Genomic DNA, 6,264 nt, shown 5'->3' with positions numbered 1-6,264 from the left:
TTAATGAGGAAAAAAAATTAACTTAAATGATTTTAGCAAATGGCTGCAATATAACAAAGAGTGAAAAATTTAAGGGGGTCTGAATACTTTCCGTACCCACTGTATGTTGGCATGTCTGCAATAATGGAAGAGAGTAACAGTGGTCCAAACAGGGCATATCGTTTCAGGTTGGCCCATCAAACGCCATTTTGTGTCAGTGTCCACACACCAGCCCCAAACAAAGGGACACCCTCTCCTGTCTTCTCTGATGTTCTTCTCTTGAGTCACATGATGAGAGCAGAATATCGTGAGGGGATGTCACCGTGACCAGATGGCAAATCTATATACTGTTGACACCTCTGATGAACCCGAGCGACCAATCAGATGCCAAAGCTCAGCTGACGACATCAAGAGAACCCCAATCACATTCAAGGTCTCCAGGACAAAGGATACTAGGCGTACATTTCCTCTTTAACAATAACACTATTGGTTGAGTAGAGAGTATAATATTCCTATACTTGTCTGTTCTTGTCTAGAATCTAGTACTTATTCATAAACTGTAAATTAGCGTCAAATTACATTGTTAAAACATAGCACACTCACATTTTAAATTTTGTGCATGAATTTATTGTAGTAATCAAGAATTGACTTGCTCAAAATAATTATTCCACCCACCAAGCATTTTAATTCAAAATGATAAACACAATATAGAAAATATTTAATTCAGCACAGACAAACATAGGGGGAAAGGTTTTTTGTCCTGTACATTCTGTATAGTTCTACACAGACAGTGCATTAGAATATGCCTACCTCCATACTATACAACAGGCGAAAACAGCATGTAAAAAAATGTCTGAATTCATAGCATTCAAAAAATAGTAGGTGAAAAGTACCCCAATGACCAACTACTACCACTGAGATTCTGAATTGCACATTCATGGACACTTTACTATCCCATGAAGCCACAGAATAAAGCAGACTTGATAAAGCAGACTTGACTTGACTTGACTTGAAGAGGAGTTGTGAATGGCAGTGCAGTGACACTGGTAGGTCACATGACAATAACAACATACCAAATGTAGTATGTGAATACAGTATGTACGATTTTGGACACAGCTAGAATTTTACAACTTCTACTATTACTTTAGGAGGGTGCTAGTCACATATGATAGTGAAGGCACCATGTAGCACATTTCTGAATGGTTAAACAGATTGTGTTACAACTCTCTGCATGTTACAACACTCCCCTGTCGTCCCTACTTAATAATTCACAAGAACCAATTTAAAACCTCAGTGACGCACAATCATGAATTGCTTATTATGAATGTTTAAATTGCGAAACAAAACATAAGTATCCACAAGTGGGGCTTCATACAATAGACATCTTACATTGTGCAGTAATGGAGGTCCTGCCTGTGTTTTCAGCCCACTCCAAGCACACAATTGACCCTATACTGAGAGCTGTCACATCAACACTCACAATCTGCTTGGGATGTGAAGTGCTTTCAACAGAACCAGTGATAACAGACCAGTTGCCCTGTATCTGTGTTTAATAACATCCTCTCTTTCTTTTTGGCTCTATTGTGTTATTCTATTCAGCAATTATAGGTGCAGCACACATGCATTAATTTCGACATGCATGAAGAGTGCTAATGAATGTTGTTATGCAACTTTTGAATCTAAAGTTGGAAATGAATGATAGGCCCAAAATTTGTCAATCAATAAATAATCTACTGTCTTAAACTAAAAAACAATAATAATAAAATAAAATAAGATAAAATAAAATAAAAATACTTTAAAGGAATAGTTCACCCAAAAATGAAAATTAGCTGAAAATGTACTCATTCTCAGGCCACCCAAGATGTATATAAGTTTGTTTCTCTATAATTGGAGACATTTTGCATTACATCCTCTGCAGTGAATGGGTGCTGTCCTCTCACATCAAAGTCCACTGACGTATTTGTTTACTTGTTCTTGTAAATTATGCTTGATCTGTGCATATTTCTCCACTGATTCAGACAAGATGACTTTTTCACTGGAGGAAGTGTCATTATGGATTATGGGTTCGCAGGAAGCAACAGTTTAAAGTTAAAAACATCTTAATGATGAATTCGTTTATTACAAGCACGCAGCTTTTCATTTCACAAGCTGTTAATTGATGGACTCCACCCATTCACTGCAGAAGATCGATTGGTGAGCAAGTGATGTTACTAAATTTCTCCAAATCTGTTCAGATGAAGAAACAAACAGGCCTTACAGTGAGCTATTTAGCTCATTTTAATTTCTGGGTGAATTATTCCTTTAAGAAGAACAAAGTCGCCTTGACTGGGCTCGTGTAGCCTAATCATGCTTCGGATTCAAATTCTCTTACAGCACACTATTATTCAATTTTCACACATATTAAGCAAATAAATTATGTTTGCTTTTCATTTTCATTTAGTTAAAAACCAGCTGCACTCATCACAAACAATCAAACATCAGACTACTCTACTAAAGCTTACATGGTTCAGATCTGACCAGCTGTTCCAGTGCATGACCTCTGATGTGTGACTTCACATCACACCGAAATTGAATTCTATATCAAATACAAAACAGCCATCCCAAAATGCCTTAGGATAAGAATAAATAAACTTTGTTGAAACATTTCTTATTGAACCACCTTTTAACCAACTCTAAAATTGACTAGTTTGTCAAGTGATGTTCCAGATACATTTCTGTATATTTTGAAAGGGCATACAATAAGAAAAACATTAACAATGTAGGTCAATGTGCACATAAGAATCCTATTTCATGTATTCACCTGTTATCTTGAAATGTCATTTTAGATAACTGGGACACGCTAAGAGCAGGCCTAAGACATCTAAGACGAGATGTATTCAAAATGACAGGATTAGAGAGAAATCAATTCTTTTGAAGTCAAGATGTGATTATTATGCTCTGTCTAACGCCCCCTGTGGTTGCACAGAAAGGAAGAGAAGGAGAGAGAGACAGGGAAATCATGCTTTCACTCTTCCTCAGCTAATCACTGGTTAGAGCATAGCACCTTCTGCGCCTTAATCTACCACCTCAACCACCTGACATGCTCTAGAACACACAATACTGAATATCTCAGCTTCACCTAGGTCACTTCTGCTGGGTCGCATCTGCTACCCAGACGCTCTGGGATGATACTACACAAAGGCACAGGTGCACACAGGAACACAAGTAACTCCATTAACTGTCCATTCATACACTGAAACTGTACTGTAGTCTTAACATGAAGTCTGGAGGGGGAAAAAACTTGATGCCAGAGAGAGATGAGTATAAACTTACTAGTTATAAGCTTACAGTAGGCAGCTAGATTTTAGGTAATCTGTCCAAAAAAATTTTTTTCTGAAAATTGGGATTTAATGACTCTAAAAATTGTGTAAAAAGAAAAGTGGAACCATCAAAGAACGATTGGTAACAGTTTATTTTAAGGTGTACTTGTTACACACATTACATGCACTTTACTATTACATTATAAATTATGCATAATTACATGCAAGTAACCCTAAACTAAACCCTAATCCTAACCCTAACCATACAGTAAGTACATGTAGTTAATTATTATTACTCAATACTTAAATGTGTAGTTAATTATTATTGCTAAGTACTTAAATGTATATTACACTGTAACAAGGACACCTTGAAATACTGCAACCGAAAATCTATTAAAATACTAATCTACTAATGTAATAGTATATATTTTCCAGAAGATCAGTTTTCTAGGCTATTTGTTTTCTTTTTTCTTCTATTTTAAAATAGTGTTTATATATATATATATACTGACCTTAACACACAGTCATGAGGATCTTTTTTTTTCAAGCAACAGTCACACCACACTGGCATTTCATCATTGACTGTGTCTCTCAATCCCTACTGGGCTGTCTACTTGCACAGCATTTTTGGGTATCATGGGCGCATGCGGACTTTTGGGGAGTCGCAGATGCTTTCCTCTTCACGCACTCACTAAATTCAGCTGATTATGATTTAGCTTTTAAATCTGCACACGCACCTAGGATGCCACAAAATGCTGTCTAGGTTGACAAAGCACCAAGATTTGAGACATTAACGGGCAGTAAAGTTTCTGCTGTTACCAAGCGACAGAAAGTATTTACACACTGATATTCAAATCAACCACACAATGAATTAAAGCACGTATAACAGTTTAGTATATTTAGAAATAAATGTTTAAGATGTTCATGAGTCACAGGGGCAGTAGCCTAGTTTTACATATGTCCTTTGAGGAATAATAATGTCATTGTTATAAGACTACATCTAAAATGTGGGTCACAATGGACTAAAAATATGGAAAACTAAGACATATATCGTATCTATGACAGATGAAATGAATTATATGAACAATATCACAACATTAAAAACGTTCAGTCTTACCGGACGGATTTTCTGTTAATGGTGAATTTCTGAGAAACGTCCTTCAGATGAAGCTCTCTCCCCGTGGTTTACCTCGGATAAAACATGTAACACCACAAAACTTGAGGATGGGGATGTGAGGACCGTCCTCTATGAATTACTGCCGTTATTCTCATTGACTTGGAGCCCGTGAGTCGGTTTTGACGGGTTTATAAAGTGGGCTGTAACGGCTCTTCAGTTTCCCCGCCTCCGATTGTCTAGACCGAGCAGCGACCAATCCACTCACTCCGGGGAATCTTCGTCACGCGCTGGACGCAACGCTCCCGTGTCTTGCGCTTATTACAACGGGCGCGTTCAGCTTGTGGCGCGTCGCGTTGCGTCGCGCCGCTAGCATTTAATTGGTCGAGGATGTATATGGGGCCGACGTCAGAAATCAGTCATACTCAACCCGCGACCGCTCGCTTGCTGTGCTGCTGATGGAGTGATGATGGACGCGAGAAAAGAGACACTGAAAACTGACATCAAATCTAACTGTGCATCAAATATTAACGCGGTTATAACAACATCTATCTATCTCACATCTATCTATCTGTCTGTCTGTCTGTCTATCTATCTATCTAGGCCTATCTATCTTTCTGTCTGTCTGTCTGTCTGTCTGTCTGTCTATCTGTAATTTCTATGCTGCACCTCTCTCACTTACTTTAAGATCACTCATTTTTTACTAAGATCTCTGTTAACATCTGCTTTGGCAAAAATATTTACTGTATTTTCACTTACAATGGAGGATCAACAACACATTCTAAAAATTATGCAATATTTAGCTACTTCAAATGCTTGAGATTTACATTTTGATATTCAGGGTAACTTTCTCTATCCCTGCAGGCAACTGAATATAACATCTGTAAAATCTCTGTGAATGTGTTTGCCACAAAATTCTCCACATTTCATCCTGTAATTATTTGGATGTGATAACAGTTAATTGCTTTTTCCCCCTCTCTGGCTCGAATTTTCTTCAGCATGTGCATTCTGTTGATTAGGAAAATGTGTGGTTAATTTGGATTCAGATACAGGTCATTATGGCTATTGGAGAGGTAAGCAGCATCTAACTCTGTATGTGTGCATGTTTTAGAGGGACTAGAAGGGGTGACAGCATGTGTGCAGCATATGGGTCTGTACATAAAGAAAATGATAGACACACAAGTCATATATCCAGCATGTGGCCGCATAGCAAGGATATACAATAACGACAAATCCCCAACAATTCAATGACTTCAAAGACCGGTTTAATATTGCGCATGGATGTCACACAGTGCTCTGGCTATGGGGAGCTAGATATTAAAGGCAGAGGCATATCCCCAACCACTGTGCCCTGCTGTACTGGTCCCAGGTGCGTCAGTACAGCTGCGTCCATAGCACGCATGTAGCACAGCAGTGAGGATCCCCAGACAGCCTTTGGGGGAAAGTTAAAGGGGCCACTGTGTACCTCCGCACAGCCAGAGACCGAAATACTCATATCCTTAACAACCTCACTACCAAGAATTATGGGAATTCATATTCATATTTAAAAGGATATGGTAGTGTTCTTTCCAAAAAATATTTTTGTAAATTTGTACGTATACATTTAATATTTTTGAGAATTTTTAATTTGTTATTTTGAATGTCTATTTTTTTGATGACTGTTATACATTAAATATATTTCGTGCATGTTTATTTTTTTGTAATTGTATGTATATTTATTTGATTGAAGTATACAATGAAAAAATAGTATACATGAAAAGGTGAAAATATTTTAGAAGTAGTACAGTAAAGGATCTAAATGAGAGCTGATGCGTAATCTATGACACTTGATTATGATGTGATATCGAAAACGTTTAGTCTTTGCATTTTTTT

At 37.5% G+C, this 6,264-nt stretch overlaps 1 protein-coding gene across 1 annotated transcript in view; it reads right to left on the bottom strand.

Annotated features, from left to right (window-relative positions):
- slc38a3a (solute carrier family 38 member 3a) overlaps positions 1 to 4,589 on the bottom strand; it is an 18,695-nt gene extending 14,106 nt beyond the window's left edge. Inside the window, exon 1 of the mRNA XM_016472406.1 lies at positions 4,396 to 4,589. The gene's annotated coding sequence lies outside the window, so the exon portion shown is untranslated. The remainder of the gene's footprint in view (positions 1 to 4,395) is intronic.
- Between the last annotated feature and the right edge of the window lie 1,675 nt (positions 4,590 to 6,264).

The sequence above is a fragment of the Sinocyclocheilus anshuiensis genome, unplaced genomic scaffold, assembly GCF_001515605.1.
Source record: "Sinocyclocheilus anshuiensis isolate Anshui unplaced genomic scaffold, SAMN03320099.WGS_v1.1 scaffold660, whole genome shotgun sequence".
Taxonomy (NCBI): Eukaryota; Metazoa; Chordata; class Actinopteri; order Cypriniformes; family Cyprinidae; genus Sinocyclocheilus; species Sinocyclocheilus anshuiensis.
Note: the sequence above shows the minus strand (reverse complement) of the source record. Positions and strands in the feature narration are given on the sequence as shown.